The 19,626-nt window shown below is 46.2% G+C and overlaps 1 protein-coding gene across 1 annotated transcript in view; it reads left to right on the top strand.

Moving 5' to 3' along the window:
* Nucleotides 1-19,626, top strand: part of LOC310862184 (synaptotagmin-1-like) — a gene marked incomplete at its 3' end in the record, with an annotated part of 112,821 nt that overhangs the window by 27,770 nt on the left and 65,425 nt on the right. Inside the window, exon 3 of the mRNA XM_083769935.1 lies at nt 16,381-16,472. The remainder of the gene's footprint in view (nt 1-16,380; nt 16,473-19,626) is intronic.

Raw genomic sequence — 19,626 nt, forward strand, 5'->3', positions numbered from 1 at the left:
CAACAGTCACTATATCATCTCTGTCAGGTAGAAATATTGTCCAAAGAAAAAGAAGAAGGAATAACAATCTGTGTTCCCATGGATCCAACGTATAGTACAGTAAAGTTGCAAAGTCAAAAATATGTTTCCATGTAACTACATCTTTTTGAAGGGCGTGCTAGCCCCTCCTATGCCCCAGCTTTCCGGGTTTGAAGTGAGGGCAAAGAAAGTGAAGACGGAATCGTGATTGGCCAGAATGAGATGAGATGATGTATGATGATGTATGATGATAAGAGCGCCTCTCACTTCACACGGGTGTGAATTATTTTTTAAACTTGCACCCTGCTAAATATAGGCTTTGGCTGTCCTTCTACCTTATACCAGTCCTGCTCCTGAGATGCACCGGACCAGCCTAAAATAGCATGGAAGCGCGGTGGAACCCCCTTGTGCTACTTGCAGTATAGTGTGGGCTCGAGTATATCCAGTCCACTAATGTTATATTGTAAATTATTGGAGTAGAGAGCTATACTCAAGCTATCTAGTATTTCTTATTAATATTGTAACATGTGGCTTCCATTGATAATGAAAGGTAGCTTTGTATCTTCATGTGGCTTCCATTGAGAATAAGAAAATAAGCTTAATAGGAAAACTATACATATTTTAAGTTATACATGTGGTGCACCGATTTCAAACACCAAAAAATAGCCGATCTATACAACCCTGATCTTGTAGATCATTTGTTTCTCTACCATTTTATCCTATTTTTAATGGCATCCTAAAATGTTGATGTCCTCTCAAAAATAGTAATACAAACCTGTGTGCGTACGTATATGCGTGGGTGCTTGCGTGCATGTGTGCGTGCGTGCGTGCGTGCGTGCGTGCATGTGTGCGTGCGTGCGTGCGTGCGGTGTATAAACCTCTGCATTGCAGCAGCATCAGGCTCAGCCCTGCTCTCCCTGCTAACCCTGCACTCCTGAGAGACATAGACACACAGAGACACACACAGAGACACAGAGAGAGAGAGAGAGAGAGAGAGAGAGAGAGAGAGAGAGAGAGAGAGAGAGAGAGCGATAGAGAGGGGGGAGAGGGAGAGGGGGATAGAGAGAGAGAGAGAGAGAGAGGGGGGGGGGGGGAGGGAGAGGGGGATAGAGAGAGAGAGAGAGAGACAGAGACACACACAGACAGAGAGAGAGAGAGAGAGGGGGAGAGAGAGAGAGATAGAGGGGGGAGAGGGGGAGAGAGAGAGAGAGAGAGAGAGCACATCCATCCATCCATTCCGGGTCCATTAGGTTACGGTCCAGGAAACATCGTCCGGCCCACTGCCCCCGAAGTCTTCCATAAGCTCCTCCCCTCTCCTGACCCCCCCCCCCCCCCCCACATCATCATCACTGTGGGCGAGCTACTACCACAATGAACCACGTGTCTTAGATACAGAGAGAGAGAGAGAGAGAGAGAGAGAGAGAGAAGGAGGGGGAGGGAGAGAGAGAGAGGGGGAGAGAGAGAGTATGACTGAACGAGAGAACATGTCATCCTCAGGGGTTGACTAATTCAAGTGCTTGTATCAGTAGCCACGCACGCACCCACACACGCATGCACACACGCACACAAACACACACGCACACAGTAATCGTGTTAACATTATGAACACAGCGCTGGTTTCCTGACATTTCCAGTTGTCAGAACCGAGAGGGTTGAGTTCCTCCTCCTCCCCGCTCCGCTCCGCTCGGCCAATAGAGTACCCCCTCCTCCTCCGCTCAGCTAAGAGGGTTCAGATCAGGAAGACAGCTGCTAATGTCAAAACCTCAAGTCAGTTTATTAGACACACTGTTAATGTACAACAATTTTATACTCACTAGATCTTTACTGTCGGGCATAACACCTTGTCTCCCTTAATTCACATTTTTACGTTTTCTTTCCTAAATGAATGACCTACTACGAGTGACGCATAGAAGTAGCTAAAATAGCCTATCTACAATTCTCAAAAACACGTTGAGATGTTACGTGTTGTGAGCTTGTAAATCAGCTATTTCATTTTTGTACAATGATTTAAAATAAACTGAATTTCATTCACTTGTTAATAGCCTATACCTTTCATTAAATGGTTCAATGTAGAACACATCCAGACTTTCTTTTTAAGGTAGGATGTTGCAGGTGGAAGGAACATTCCAACCACTGGCAACCAGTTCCTTTACCCTCCATCAGACACCTCGGCAGGCCAGGGGGAGGCAGTATATAAGGCTAGGTTTACTGCAGGTTTTTTGTGAGGGTATACCCTCACTGTGGGGACACTCCAGACAGAAAGGCCTTTTTGCCAACCCCACTAGGGTATGGGCGCTGATGATGCGGAGGAGAGAACATGGCCACATCATCCTCAGCGTGAATCGAATCCTTGACCTATAGGGCTGTGAGGCGACAGTACCACCGTGCCGCTACTGATCTGGTTATTGAAGGGCGCATAGGCGATTTTTGGCCCTCCCAGCAGGGGTGGCAAGGATTACAGGTGCATGGTATAATAATAGCCTACAATATCTGGGTACAGATCTGTGAGAACTCAATGGCTAAGTTATAGAATATAAACAAACTAAATATGCAAGACATGTGTACGTATTTTTCTAGACATTATGGCCCTCATTTATCAATTGAGTGTAAAATCTGCCCCAAATTCGAGCGTCAGTTTTGTAGTACACTCACGTCGCCACGGCATTTATAAAGTAATCGCAAACAGCTGATCCTTCCTTAATTTCAGTCTATTTAGATTGCCTCGGAGTTGCTATTCGCTGCAGTCTCTGGGCTGTCAACTGTCAATTATATGAATGTGCAGCCAAAACCGTGGCCTCATGTGGCACTGGTGGTGGTGGGCTGGCTGGGTTAGTCTACTTATCTTGGTTCCCACTTGCGCTGGCATTTGGCATTTGAGCGACGCGTCAGGTTTATTAAACGAGGAGGAGATTGCATATACCGTAACTCCAGAAAGACATCAGCCTGCTGTAGATTAGGCTGTAGGCTACCCACGTTGGCAGCTGCAGCACTGCACTATACTCTCCAACGTCCCGTCATGGAAATATTCCAGCACAAACAGCCCAAATCCTCACTTGTATGCGCTCATGCAAAACACTGTTTAAATGGCTTAAGCATCTAACTTGCAACATTGTTTTTTGTTTTTTTTTTAAGATATTTTTTTGCGGCTTACGCCTTTTATTGATTTTTGAAAGGACAGACAGTAGGCTGACAGGAAACGGGAGAGAGATGGGGGGATGACATGCAGTAAAGGCCGTGTCGGGTCCGGGAGTCGAACCCGCGGCACACTGCGACTGGATCACCAGTCCGGTGCCCAGACCATTACGCTACGGCCTGGGCCGCAACATTGTTTTTAATTGCGAGATTTTAATTGCTTGTAAAGTTGGAAATCTCCTACCAATTTCATATGACACATGTTTTTCTTTTCTTTTTTACATGTAGCCCATATACATACCTACCGGTATACAGTATTATATAAACATTTTAGGAGTGAATACATATGTTTAGATGCCTGTGACAGCCTGATCAGCTGGTCAAACAATGCTGCTCCGCTTTTCTACGAAAAAAACAGATGAGGTCAAAGCCTATGACAGCTCCCGACCTGACGTGATTTTTGTCCTGGCTCACGTTCAAGTTCAAGGTTTTGCGGAAATGATAAATGCGTGCACCCATATTTTGGCGTACGCCGCGTTGATAAATGAGGGCCTATAGGATTTATATTTACTCATTTTGGAGCATACTAGCCTGACACTCAGTAAGAATTTTCATTTCGTTTCACTTCATTATTCTGGAGTTTCTGGAATGGGCTTTGTCAAAGCAGCAGTCTTCGGCGATTGGTTCATACCAACCAATCAGAATAGTAGGAAAGCAGACGACGTTGTTGTCAATCATGTGGCTATGGCTAACCCGGTTGCTAACCAAACAAACAGTCAACGAGCGCCACAAGCATGTAATCAAAAGCGGTAAAATACTGTATGTCGGATGATGGTGTTTATAAAGCCTGTCGTTTCTGTAAAGAAACTATTTATCATAGGTCGATTTAATAGCCAGATTGATATGGTCGCGAGTGGGTGCAGCCATGTTTGTTGTGACGGGGCTGATGGCCAATCAGCTCCTGCGATCAGATTTTAATGGTAGCGACGCAGGGCTGGAGCCAGGCTAGGAGCATACTATAGCCAATCAGCATGTGTGTCATGTCAATGTCAATCATGTACTGTTGCAAAACTGTTCATTACAAAGCATGAATGAAATGAAAAATATAAAACATTAGTATAAAGTTACAATTGACAAAAAATATATATATTTCGTTTTGTGAATGCCCTCGCATTACTAAAGTTTGGTTCCAGAGTTCTGGAGTCCTTGAAAGACATTTGAGAAGTACTGCTGGTACAGAACAGTGCAGTGGCTCTCAAAGTGGGGTCCGGGGACCCCCAGGGCCCAGGGTCCTTGAGGGAGTTCCAGGGGGTTCCCAACTAAATGATAGTTATGAACCAAATGCACACTTATGGCTCTCTAACTCTGAGAGTGTATGAATGTAACCAAATGGACCATAGTCGGTCCATTTGGTTACATTTGTACACTCTCAGAGTTAAATTAATATTGCCTTTACTGTATAAATTAGGGTCCCAGAGATTAGAAATGTCTTAAATGAGAGTCTGTAGCTTAATGCATGTCAAACTGTGCGTCCTTGACATTAAAATGGTTCCTTAATCTTCTCTGGGCGGTCCCTGGCATCTTTTAAAATGGGGGTCCGGAGGCTAATACATTTAAGGATCCTTGATATGAAAAAGTTTGAGAACTACTGGCGTAGAATGAAGACCTTCTTTTGACCTGCTGTGGACTCAATATCTCTGGAACAAATTGTTATAAAGTGTGTTTAATAATAGACACTCCTTCTGCTGCTACAAGGTTAAGGAAACAAACCAAAGATTTCTACTCTCATTTACTTGTGTATAAAAGGTAGAAATGTGTTGAATACATTCAGCCTGACATTGTCACACAGGTTGATGTCATTGTGTTGTCCATATGGTATACAGTTTGTCACTGATGTGGTCTGACAGATACATGTCCACTATTTAACATACATTTTACAATACATACAATACATTTCATAAGGACTCTGAAACATCTCTCCATCTCAAGGCCCGTTGTCACTGTGGTGAAATTATGCATTGCAAAATACAGTTAAGGAAAAACACAGCTAAAAATCCAGTGTGCAGGGACCTTTAAATAACAAAAAATTAACAATAAGTTACTGTAATGTTTTAAATTACAGCAATTGGTTAGTGCAGGTAGAAATATTATTAGACTAGAAAAAGTGCCCTTCCGGGCACAGGTCTCCACCAGGTTATCCACAGATCCGTGCAGTTAGAGGTAAAAACACTTTTCGGCCAGTTATAGCGCCACCTTGAGGCTGAGTTGAAATTGTTCATGTGGCATTTCGTCCTCGGCCTAGTGGGAATGTGGGTGCACAATTTCACGGAAATCACGCGATGTGTTCATGATTTGCAGCATTTTGTTTGAAACTGAGCACTCCTGTGAACTTTGGAAGCCAATCTTAACCAATCAGGATGGAGTCTGATAAATCTGAAAGACCCGTTTCGTTGAATGGCTCTAGAGAGACTGTGTACCAATTTGCGTGATGTTTGGACAAAATCTGTAGGTGTTTTGCACAAAGCGGCCTCCTGGTGGCGCTATAACAGGCCGTTCTGGAAAGTTTGGGGCAGAGGTTCATGGTTGGCATCCAGGGAGTGTGTGTGCAAAATATGGCATGGAAAAACTTGTTTTGCACAAAGCGGCCTCCTGGTGGCGCTATAACAGGCCGTTCTGGAAGGTTTGGGGCAGAGGTTCATGGTTGGCATCCAGGGAGTGTGTGTGCAAAATATGGCATCGACCGGGTTAACGGTGGCCGAGATTAGCTGTTCACGGACACACGGACGGACACACAAACGGACACACAAACGGACGGACGGAGTGCAAAACATACTCTCCCCACATGCCTTCGGCCTGGTGGAGACAACTATGCTGGAGGGCGTAGTGACGCGTTCGGTAGAATTTTGGCTTATTTGGGAGCCATCTTCCTGCCTACATGTAGGCTAGTAGGATGCTAGGCTACTTGGCTGCCAGTCTGTAGTTCGTACGTTGGTTTGTTAGTGACGCTGGTGTATACACTGTCACTGCAGTACACCACCTTCCATCTCTCCTATCTTTGACTTGTCACAACTCTTCTACTCTATGGCCCTGGGTCGAAGGTGGTATTATTATTATTCGCCGTTAGAAAATTTTCGGGTGTTCTGATCGGAACCCTCCCCTCACGTCAAAACAGTTCTCAATGTTTACATCTTACTTGACGAGAAGACATGTGGACATATCCTTATGGAACCAGGGGCCTGTTTCACGAAACTTGGATTAACTAATCCAGGATTTAGGCCAAAGCCAGGCTTTTTAAATCCTGATCTTTACAGACTGGTTTATTCCGTTCCACTAAAGCCAAGCGAGGCTCAGAATTGGCGGATTTGGCGAGCCTTGATCAGCAAGCCTGGCTTAATAGACAGTCTGGCTTTTTGTCTCTAGACCCATTATGTGGATCACAGATTTACTGATCCTTCTTCTTCATGGGGTATTAAGGCAGTTTGCATCCTTAATAGTTGCATTACAGCCCCCTTCTGTATATCTCATTATCTTTACTAATCTATTCAAGACTTACTGATACAAGGACTTAAGCTTCTAAAATAAATACTGCTGCTGTAATTAAAGAGAGAACATACTCTCAATAGTGGATAGACTGAATGATTAACTACCCCAAAAATATAGTTTACATTTTACCACTACTATTAACTTAAAACAGAATTCTTAATATTGTAAGCATAATGATATTGTCGCATTGTGATATTTGTCTCCACCAGGCCGAAGGCATGTGGGGAGAGTATGTTTTGCACTCCGTCCGTCCGTCCGTCCGTCCGTGTGTCCGTGAACAGCTAATCTCGGCCACCGTTAACCCGGTCGATGCCATATTTTGCACACACACTCCCTGGATGCCAACCATGAACCTCTGCCCCAAACTTTCCAGAACGGCCTGTTATAGCGCCACCAGGAGGCCGCTTTGTGCAAAACAAGTTTTTCCATGCCATATTTTGCACACACACTCCCTGGATGCCAACCATGAACCTCTGCCCCAAACTTTCCAGAACGGCCTGTTATAGCGCCACCAGGAGGCCGCTTTGTGCAAAACAAGTTTTTGCACAGTACACCTACAGATTTTGTCCAAACATCACGCAAATTGGTACACAGTCTCTCTAGAGCCATTCAACGAAACGGGTCTTTCAGATTTATCAGACTCCATCCTGATTGGTTAAGATTGGCTTCCAAAGTTCACAGGAGTGCTCAGTTTCAAACAAAATGCTGCAAATCATGAACACATCGCGTGATTTCCGTGAAATTGTGCACCCACATTCCCACTAGGCCGAGGACGAAATGCCACATGAACAATTTCAACTCAGCCTCAAGGTGGCGCTATAACTGGCCGAAAAGTGTTTTTACCTCTAACTGCACGGATCTGTGGATAACCTGGTGGAGACCTGTGCCCGGAAGGGCACTTTTTCTAGTTGGCCATAACTCCCTCCTCTGAGGGAGCTACCTTTGGGGAAGGGGGTTGTTGTCCAGACAGGGGCCAGACTGGTGAGGGTCATGGGTTCATGTAGCATGCCAAAGTTTGTGCTATTGCCATTGAGAATGCAATGGGCGTTTAAGTTAAATAACTCAGAAACTACAAAACATTTCAAAGTAAAAAGTTCCAGCATGTGTCTCCACAGTAAGCTGAATTTTACAAAGTGTGAATGGAGTTTCTAGGTGAAAGTAAACTAGTAGTAAACCTGGCTGTTAGCCTGGTCCGGAGCAGGCTAAGTCCAAAGAATTAGTTTCCATGGTAACTAATGTAGCATCACTTTCATGAAACCGAATCAAGCCTCAACATATCCAGGTTAACTGGTTAAATTAATCTGGCAAGATCAACCAGCTTTCATGAAACCGGTTAATCACTGATCCAGGATATATTAAGCCAGGATATGTGTTAAAGCCCGGCTTAATCTCTAATCCAAGTTTCGTGGAACGGGCCCCAGGGAGAGGGGGAAAAACCCCACGAGAGTGACGAGTGATCCGTCAAACAGGTGTGTTCTCTCCACAGTAGTAAATAAATAATCTGTCTGTATGCAATCTGACCATTATTATTTTGATTACACTGTCATGCTCGTTTGAGGACAGGTAGAGAGCAGAGCATACATGTGTTTGGGAATGTTGCTGAAGGTTATGTTATTTTGTCAGCTGACACCCAAATCAAAGAAACCGCACAGCGTGTATTTAATTATTTATCTCCGACAATCAACGCACTGCGAGGCTACAATGGAAGCATTATTCTGACGCCCCGTGGTGGATTGGACAAGTTAGGGTATACCAAGGTTATGCTATTTTGTCATATGACACCCAAACCATATACAGTTTTTATATATCTACAATGGTATATGTCTCCACAGTGAGGCTGGAAAATGTAGCATATAGCAGCCTACTACTACTATAGCCTACTGGTAGGCAGGAAAATGGAAACCAGAATAACCCGTTCCGTTCTGAGCGCAACTCCTCCCTACGCCCTGGCCCTATACTGGACTGCAGTTATTACTATAATACTATAAAGATGTCAAGATGTGCCATTCCAACTCTTCACACGTTCCAGATCTTTTCCTGAAGGTTTTGTTTTCCCTGCAGGTTTTATTCACTGATTAGCATAATGTTAATTCTACTGCTTTGATACTGAAAAGAAGTGTCCAGCAGAGGAACTCTATATTCAGGGTATCTGAATGAAATTAACATATAACACCTTAGCAAATGCACCCCTTTCTCACTGACAATGTTCTGTTCCTGACAATGCACTGACAATCTACTGAATTGCCAATGGCAGCACATGTGAAGTTCTCAAAACGGTACATCTGTACTGTATAGTTTAGCTTCACCCATAGGGACGAATTAACCCTTATACGAGGGCCCTAAGACCAGTATTTTTTGGGGGGGCCCACAGCGCGTCCAATATCAGGGCCTCAAACCCAGTACCACGCAGTCCAGTTTCCCTGAAGGGCCCCTGGGCGCGCGGCCCCAATGGCTAATTTCGCCCTGCCCAAAGCTCTCTAGGAAATAGTGAGAATTATGACCTTTTATTACATTGTGTGTCCACAGTGGATGTGTGTATGGTGGTGTCATCATGGATGCGTGTATGAGGATCATCAGCAGTAATAATTAATCAGTGGAGTAGTTATAGACACACTGAATTATTAAGGAGTGACTAATGGATTTAATTATACCAGCGCAGAAAGGCAGGTTGGACTATTTAAGGTCTGACATCACTTCATAATGTCTGGTCTTTTGTCAGTTCACAGTTCACCCTGAATTATCTCCACACTGTCTGTCTGTCTGTCTGTCTGTCTGTCTGTCTGTCTGTCTGTCTGTCTGTCTGTCTGTCTGTCTGAAATTTCGCTCTGAAAATATGAAAATGTTTCAGATACATAGGGACACAGTGCTTGTGAATGAATTTGTTTTATTTCGAACATTAATTAAAAACAAACAAAATAAAAAAACTGTTGGCAGCCAACTCATTAAGGGCGTCACCAATTTTGTCCTTGCTGTAAGAATCAGATTGGCAAAGACTCCTTTGCATATTTTGAGACATCCCAGTGGAACAGCCTGGATTCTCCCTGTCAGCACTAGAGTGAAATCATGGCTGCTTGAGACAAGCTTCCTGAAATGGTCTCTACTTTAGGTTCTCTGCATCTGCTATTTTTGGTGCGCGACAACGGCACACAACTAAGTATAAATCAGTCTGGTATTCCTCTGGTAACATTCTAACATTAAACCCATTACACTCATTGTGAGGACCTTTGCGTCATTGCGTGTGACATCATATTTCTCCTCTAAACTACTAACTAACCATAATATTTGTCCTCTGTGTAATAATATAATAACGTGTGGTTACGTGGTAACCTATGTTCTCTGAGTGAAGAGACTATCTCTCCACCCAACATATTTCATATGTATGGGGAATGTCCCCACCTCACTTGTGACATGGATACCTCTTTAAGACACACCAGTGCACTGGCACGCACGGGTATATAAGGCCCAGGTGGTGCGTGATTACACTGGTTTACTTGATCGACACCGCTTCTGAGCGACATCGAGGTGGAGAGATAGTCTCTTCACTCAGAGAACATAGGTTACCACGTAACCACACGTTCTCTATCGTATCAGAGACTATCTCTCCACCCAACATATTTCATATGTATGGGGAACTCTGTAAGACACCTCGTGAGGAAGCGAAGCAGTCCCAGAACCCCAAAGACAACACCAGTGGGCTTCGACCCAGCACATACTGAATTTGGAATGATTCATCATGTATGTTCAATGTAATGTATTTACAACCCCTGGAACGGCCGGACAGCCAGACGCCATCCGCCGCCAAATGCTCAGGCGCTAGGCGCCACCCAGAGCCCGGCCCTGCAAGACGCTAAGGCCAGAGACCACAGGGGTGAAGGGCCGCCCAAGCCAGCCCACTAGACGCAAGGCTGGCTTGACTGGTGAAGGTGACAATGACACCCACCGCTGAGTAGCATGCGAGACCAACTCCCTGAAGGGAGCGAATGCTGCATGTTCAGCCGGTATAACCGGGTGAATGTACATTAGACGGAGTAGACTATGTCGCCGCTGTGCAGGTCTGTCAGAGACGCACCTTTCCACAGCGTCCCCAGGTGGAGTGTGCCTGCCCTCCAGGCGGCACTGGTACTCCTACCTGTTTGTGTGCTGGATAACCTCTGTGATCCATGCACTCTCACTTGAAGCACTCAAAGAGCTGGTTCGTTACTCTGTGGGCCTTGTGTGGCCCTGGCATACGAATCTAATGCTCCAATAGGGCAGAGTGAGGACCGACTCCGTCTCTGTATGTCTACTGTCTGTATGACGATGGTAGGACAGAGCTCAATCACCTGATTGAGACGTGCCCTTTTGAAAACATTGGGGAGAAAGGCCGGTTTGGGGCAAGACTATACCATCATCCGGCATAGGCCTGCAGAGCTCATTATGGATTGACAGAGCTCGCAACTCCCCCATTTCTCCTTGCAGATGTGACACCGACAAGACTGCTGTCTTGAGCATGTCACGCTCACTGACTAAAGGTCGTAGAGCCTCCGGAGCTAACCCCAGATGGGCCTGATTGGGTCCCTAACCTGAGCTCCTCTGGGCCTCAGGGCACCCTTCAGGAAATGCTCTTCCTTTCTTTGTAACGAGGTTACTGCAGTCTGCAGGGCCTGCGCTCCCGCTCAAGTCAGCCTGCCGAACACTCGGTCAGCTGACTGTTGAAGCCCTGTTCTCTGAACCGGAATGATCCTTATGTCACATCACGGTTTTACAAGTAAAAAGTGGATGGCCTTCGTTTTTGTGCATAGTTCCCATCGCGTTTATGCTGCGGAGCTAAGCACACACCCAGTGAGAAGGGTGCTGGATGCCACACTGATACCACATAATGGTAGAACCTGATAAATGCTGACAGCATCGATCAAGAGGCTGTCCCACAAAACTCAGATTGGAGGGCATCTCGCCGTAAACCCATGCGGCAGCGAGGCCTTGTGTGGAATGTGCACATGTTCCCGTTGGGGCTGGCCTGCCTGCCCACCTATATGCCTGCTGGATTGTTTCACAAGCCAATGAGTGAAGTCCAGTCTTGGAGACTATCTGCCTAAGACAGTTAGGCCCATTTACCCTGCTCCACCACCCTGCTTATAGGAGGGTGGGAAGGGTGAAAATCAATAGACTGACTGGCTCACACTCTGATCAGGCCGTAGGCAAAATGCAGGGATTGATGGCGACAACACCTAAGCATTGCCATGTAGGAAGCGGCAGCACCCCTCACTGACAGAGACATTCTTGTGGCTGACACTGCAGTGCTAACAGCAAGAATGCTGTCCTGTGAGAAGCCATTGCAGCCCAAGTCTCCACGGGCTTAATTGGCTCATGCCGTAAGGCAGACAATACCACTCCCCGAGGAGGGACTGCTGGCCTATTGTGTGAGGGATGAACGGTATGAGGACCAACTGGGTGACTATTGTGTCGCCCTTGTGTGGGACAGCGGCCCGCCATGTTGCCAGATCCCTGGCCTAGCCACACGATTACCTCTGGATGAGGAGGGAGCTCAACCGGTCTCCAACACCCAGAATTACACCCAGGTGTTTAAACGGCCATGCCGTAATACAACCTTATGGTGGTTCTGCTCACCCCTGACAGTCTCGTCACATTCTGCTGTGTGAACAGCAGTGTGAATTCGCTGGAACAACGTGGAACGTGTAAACTGACGCTGTCAACGATACGCCCACGTAGTGCATGACTGTGAATGACAGATAATGCACTGGCTGCATGTTCAGAAGAGCCGGAGGCACAAAGTGCACCATGATTGCCCTCAGCCCTAAGGGGCGGAGGCACAACCTGAGGGTGGCCCGACTCACTAGAGCAAGGGACAGAGTCCCTGCTTTGCCCTCTAACACATGCCGAGGAGCGCTGCGGACTGTGAGAGTTGACGCCTGCAAGGCCTCTTGTTGAGGTGCCGGCCTAGGTGCCCAAAGTGCTGCAGGTGCCTGGCCACGTTTTTGTGGCACTGCACCTCTGAGCGAGCACACACCATTCAGTTATCCAATTTAGGATGCAAAGGCCCTCCCGCCAAGGACTATGTCCCATCGGGGGGCTAGACATATGCCGAATGGGAGGACACGGGACTCGAAGGTTCTGTCATCTAAGACAAGCCGGTCAGTGCGTCAGACCCGGGATCTGAGAATAAGCATCCCCGGTCGAGCATGGCAAGCCAGTCGCCTTGGAGGATGGCCTGTAAGACCCTCAGCCCTTCCTTGCCGGGAGTGCTGTAAGCAGCACCCCACCCTCCCGAAGACATAGTGGAACCCACCCAGGGGTCCACCTGAATTGTCTTCCAGGACAACCGCTGTCCCGAGAGACAGCGGGTGGGGTCTGGGGCCTTAACTGTCAGGACTGAGGTATGGGCTTAGCCCGCCGAGCACATTTTAGCCATACCCTGCCGGTTGGCCTGTAACCGGACCCGTAGGTCCCTGGAACTGCCAAACCTGACTGGGGTTGCACAGCCTGAGGGGTGACCGAGGCAGGCTACTCATGGCCTTGCCGGAGCATTCCTGCACCTCCTGTGCACCTCCACAGCCTCCTTAGGATGCTGTAGCAAAGCACTGGCCTTTTGGCCAAACATGGCCGGTGGCTCAATAGGCAGCGTGGGGGAGCTTGTCCTCCTATCGCAGCTTGGCCTGGGGCTGCCACAGACGGCACCTCACCAAAGGGCATCAATAGCATGCCTGCTGCCACTGCCTGGGGAGCCTGAAAGCCAGTCGCTGCAGCTCCTCAATAAGGTCCGGGCCCTAATGGTCACATAAGTGCCACATATAAGCCGGTGCTGAAGCAGTGACAGAATAACCCTGTGTTGACTAGCTGTGCCTAGATAGCCATAGTGCATTCTCGGGATGAGAAGGAGCTTACTTTGTGGTTTCGAACCGGTAACCGGATTATACCATACAAGTTTACACCTATAGGTGCGTGAACGGCCTTGCCGTGATACACCGTACAGAGTATTCCGCCCGACAGCCGCGGCACACTCGAGTTGCCAACATTGGCGAAACTACATCACGGACGCGTGAGCTGACACGGTCAGCAATACGCCGTATATACAGTAGTGTGCAAATGGCTGTGATTTCAGGGCTTGCTCCTGGCAGACTCAGCACGTCCTATACACTGTATAGTGCGCTACTACACCTGAACGCGGAAAGCTGACTGCCACGGCAGCCATACGCTCATCCTGTCTATGACAGAACCCACGGTTCGGAGGATGAGCTTGCTCCGTGGCGTCCCCCGTCGCACGGGTTCTACCACGCAGTCTACACCGGAGTGCGTGAACGGCTTTAGCCGCAATACACTCAAGTGAGCTCTCTCTCACGAGGCGAGGCAAAAACACGGCACTACAGATGCGGAAGTCGCCCCAGCGACAATACGCCTGTATAGTGCGTTTTAATGCTATAGCCTGGCCGGGCTGTTGTTTTGATTGATTGATTTACTGATTTACTAACAGCTTGCAGAATTACAGTACATTTCGAGTACAACTCAATACAAATACTGTTAACAGAGAGTGGGCGATACCATAAAGCATTACACTTGTTTACAATAGGGCCCACCATCTTCAATTCATCAAAACATTTAGAGACGTACGAATATACACAACTATATTCGCTGCGCACTCGCAGGTCCCCTCCAGCCCACAGAATATGCAGCATGGATGCGTGAATTGACGCCATGCCAATAATACACCCATATAGTGCGTTGTATTCCACTGCCTTTAAGGATTACCGGGCCACTGGTCCTGTCTGTGTCACTGCACTCAGATCGACAGACAGGCTACACCACAGGAGCGTAAACTGGCGCCCCGCCAGCAATACCCCTGTATAGTGTGTTATATGGCCGTCGGATTCCTTCATTCCTCCTAGCCTCAACTGGCAAGAGGAAGAAAAACATACAGGAGTCAGGATCTTCATGAGCTGCTATCAGCATGACCAGGGAACCCACAGGTCACCCACTGGTCATGGCCATCCTCTGTGGGCATATGTGCCCCACGCAGCCCCAGAGAAACCCCTGCTGTTTCCATTTAATTCAATACCTATATACACTATTATTTTAATATGTTATATTAAATATATACAAATTTAATTGCTTAAACATGCTCAAAAAACGGGGAGTATAGTAATGTGCTTGAGAAGTGAGGGCACAATTTACCCTATGTGCAATTTACACTGCTGTCTCTCAGTCACATATTGATATTCATGTGTTGTTTTTTTTGTTTTTTTTTTCTCGGTAACATGTTTCATGTGGACCCCAAAGACTAGCTGACTGCCATGGCATCAGCTAATGGGGATCTTTCCAAATAGAAAAATAACTAAACAACAGCCAGCTGAGTTCTATAGTCTCTCTCTCTCTCTCTCTGGAGGAGGTTGCACCTGAATTTCCTAGCTGCACTGAGACACAGAGTGTTTGAGTTGGAGACAAACACTCTGCTCCAAACGTTTTGCATTATATAGTGTATATACGTATACCAATTTCCACCAATTTGGTCCACTAGAACAGGGATTTATGAGAGTCTCCCTCGACTTTCCAGGCAACAATTTACCCTACGATATATCACCGTGCACTGGAGACCAAACTTTGTTTGTTGTGGAATTAGCTCGTCCTGTCTATGACTGACAGGACCCACGGTTCGGAGGATAAGCTTGCTCCGTGGCTTCCCCCGTCCGTACGGGTTCTACCACGCAGTCTACACCAGGGTGTGTGAACGGCTTTAGCCGCAATACACCCCAGGGAGCTCTGTCTCTCACGAGGCGAAGCAAAAGAACACAGCACCAAAGACGCGGAAGCCGCCCCAGCGACAATACGCCTGTATACTATACACTAGTGTATAGTGTGCTGTGTTAAATGATAAGCCTATAGCGGGGCTGATGTTTCGCTGCGCCAAACGCAGGTCCACTCCAACCCACGGAATATGCATCACGGATGCGTTAACTGACACCAAGCCAGTGATACAAACGTATAGTGCGATTATTCCACTGCTTTACAGGATTACAGAGCCAATGATCCTATAGCGGGGCTGATGTTTCGCTGCGCCAACCGCAGGTCCACTCCAGCCCACGGAATATGCATCACGGATGCGTTAACTGACACCAAGCCAGTGATACAAACGTATAGTGCGATTATTCCGCTGCTTTACAGGATTACAGAGCCAATGGTCCTGTCTGTGTCCCTGCCCACAGGTCGACAGACAGGCTACACCACAGGACGCGTAAACTAACACTATGTCAGCAATACGCCTGTAACGGTGTTTTGGCTGGTGTTACCCTGTTTTTGTTTGCTATACCTACAAACGAGCTGTGTGACAGCAATCCAGAGAGGAGCGATCCACGCCAGCTCTCTAACCTGCCTCCAGCAGTGGATTAATCCGGCTGCCAGAACTCGTGAGTAGTTGCTTTTCAAAAAGTCTAAAAAATGCAGTTATTGTTGATAACTTGCTCTGCACTTCCGTTGAGGAGACCACGTCTTGGACTGCTCGGTGGAGATCAAAAAAGCAGTGTAATCACGCACCACCTGGGCCTTATATACCCGTGCGTGCCAGTGCACTGGTGTGTCTTAAAGAGGTATCCATGTCACAAGTGAGGTGGGGACATTCCCCATACATATGAAATATGTTGGGTGGAGAGATAGTCTCTGATACGATAGAGAACGTGTGTTCTCTCTTTCTCTCTTCAGGCTGTTTCCTGCGACTGATATCATATCATTGTGACATAATTGTCACTGTGATTAATCTAACTCTACTATCAATATACATCCTGCTTCTGACTGTGAGTACCTCAACCATCACTCTGTCAATATGAATTAATACAACATAGAGAGAGAGAGAGAGAGAGAGAGAGAGAGAGAGTGAGTGAGAGTCTTCATCCTGTTCCGTTGAATCAGTACAGGCCCAGAGATATTTGAAGTCCCCGACTGCCTCGAGCACCGCCCCGTCTGCAGTGGCAATGCTTTCGTCCTCTACTTTACTGCTTTACTAGTCTCGCATAGCCAGACAGCTATTCCACAATCTCCGAATGCTATATATAGAGTCTGGAAATACAATTCCCGATATCCAAGTCTATTTATATTGGGATAAATATGCCCAATTGTAGACGAAACGGAAACATTTTAATTTTGCGAGAGGCAACAGTCTGGCCACACGAGATTAGTACTTTAGTTGTCTTGGCATTGAGCTTGAGGCCGATATCCCTGCACTCCATTTCTACTGCCAGTATTTCCTTTCTTTGCTGCGCTTTATCCGAGACTGACTATATAGGGCAATGTCATCTGCATAGTGGAGGTCAGTAATCATGATTGATGGGGTACTTGCCCTGACCTCCTCGGGACCAGAGCGAACCCCAGTGCGTCCATCGCTATAATGAACAGGAAGGGGTGGGGCCAGAGTTTCACCCTGTGGGATGCCCATTAGGATCTCAACGTCTTTGGTGTCGCCGCCGTGGTTTTGAACCTTGTCGGTTGTAGCAGTTTGTGGTGTTAATGTAGCGATCATAGCAGTGTGTATAGTAGGTGTTAATCAGGGATGTGCAGAGAGCGAGAGGCAGAAGCTGAAATCCCATAAGAGGGCACTTGGACACTGGACATAAATAGCGAAAATAACTGATCGAGAGTTGCGACACGTTGAGAGCTTGTAGATGAGCTTTTTTCGGGGCGCAACCCAGCACTCTTTGTCTACTGGAGATGCGGCGTACGATGTGGATTTTGAAAACAAATGAGTTCAACACAAAATGCTGCGTTCCAAGTTCGGAAGTTCGGGAGACTTTCTCCTGAATGCTGCCTTCCAGTATCTGGCATGGAAAGGAGTGGCATTTGCATGTCTTTCATCATCACTAAATGCTGCATCCGTGGTCTGGAAAGGGCAGTTGTTTTACAGACATGTAAAAGGGCACATGTATATGTGTGCACGTACGTGCCTGGTGTTAATGTAGTGTTCATAGCAGTGTGTGTTAACGTATACTGCATAGTGATGCACAACAGCAGCCAGATGAATTCACATGAATAAATCATGCATGGGTGTGTGAGTGTTATGTAATCTGCATGTCGTGCATCTCCACCAGGTGTCAGTATGGAACTCTGGGCTTCACCTTGTCTCCCATCTGCTGTGTGTGTGTGTGTGTGTGTGTGTGTGTGTGTGTGTGTGTGTGTGTGAGTGTGTGAGTGTGTGAGTGTGTGAGTGTGTGAGTGTGTGAGCGTGTGAGTGTGTGTGCGTGCGTGCAAATCTGTTTTCCAATGGATGCAATGTAGAACTTTAATAAGCTCTTGTTAATAGTCTAGATTGGTTACGTATTTATAAAACCTGCAGATAGATTGAACCACTTAAACGAGTTAAACGTATTCACAATGTGTAGGAATACTAGAAAATAGACTATACTAGGGGTGGCTTACAAGTAAAATAATAATAATTATACATATTTACTCTTCCAAAATACGCTGCGTTACTCGTTACAAATTAGTGTAATTTTTGTTCATGTTTCTGTACTCAGAGCAGCAAGTTGTTGCATGCGAAAATAGAACAGATCTACAAACTATCAACAGCTAACAACAGAGATGCATTGTAGCTTGTAGATCTGTACTTTTAGAATGCACCGTAGCCTGCACACATGTATGACGTATCATATGCGACCGATGCGCTGAGCAGTTCCACAAGATCATGCAGAGACAGTGGTGGAACATACATGACGCTGATGACGGAGAAATGTATCTGCATTATTTTGAATTCTTGTCTGTCAAAGATGCCAAGAATATAATTAGGGCTGTCGCGGTTACATAATTTAAACCGCGGTGCGATCAATTGGCTCAGAAGCACGATATGCGATATGCGATACTGTGCTATATAGTCATAGCACGCCATAGTACATATGTATAGCATAGTAGTGAATATGTATAGTTTATTATGTATAGTGTATGTATAGTTTCATCATATAGATATTCCACTGTTACCTTCTTATCTTACGCATGTTTCATGATAAATGCTTTTATGTGATGTATTCCCATGCTTTTGTTCTTGCCTAAATGTAAGTCGCTCTGGATTAAGAGCGTCTGCTAAATGCCTAAATTGTAAATTGTAAATTGTGCGATATAGTTCTCAAGCCCCCTTTAAAATGATTGAAAAAATACATTATTAATAAACGAAAGTTACACTAAGCTTTACTTTACTATGTTGCTTTATAAATGGCAGAGACGACAATGTTTATTTAAAATGAATCTTCAATTAGTCCTGGTCTTCATTAATTTAATATATTAATTTAATATATTAAATTAATGGTGTAAAACCGAAAGCAGTAATGAAAATGGAACACACCATCAACTGCCTATATAACCCGCAACGGCATCAGAGAAGAACGCAAATTGATAATTGTTCTGTTTGCTGCTTGTTATTATGATAGTTGCTTCGTGTGTTTGGAAGTAAAGAAGAGCTTGTGAATCAGCAGACCATGAATGATACAGCTTAACACAACTAGGGGTTACGTATGTAACCAAAGTTTTATAACAACGAGCAAGACCGCTCACTATGGGAGTTGGCGCCCCCTGGCGTAAACACAGAAGCATTCAAATAAACTCACAGACTTTTAGGCTGGGACTTTAGACGTGATGACGTTGACAACCCCGCCCGCCGGGTGCACCTTATAACCGTGCCTCAACGTCTACGTCTCCATTCGAACAATTGTTCTCTTCTCAAGCAATCAAGAAGGGAATCTTGGTGAGCGGTCTTGCTCGTTGTTATAGAACTTTGGTTACATACGTAACCCCTAGTTCTAGTAATCAACATCGCAAGACCGCTCACTATGGGAGACTTCATTAACTCCCTTATTGTCATCACGAAGTCTGGACCCCTAGGGCCCGTACCTTTATCTGTGAGCAAAGGACCACAGTACGTCCCTCAACAGGACTACTGCACCCCAACGGGAAGGCCAATCAGACCTA

The sequence above is a fragment of the Protomyctophum parallelum genome, assembly GCF_964188405.1.
Source record: "Protomyctophum parallelum genome assembly, chromosome: 7".
Taxonomy (NCBI): Eukaryota; Metazoa; Chordata; class Actinopteri; order Myctophiformes; family Myctophidae; genus Protomyctophum; species Protomyctophum parallelum.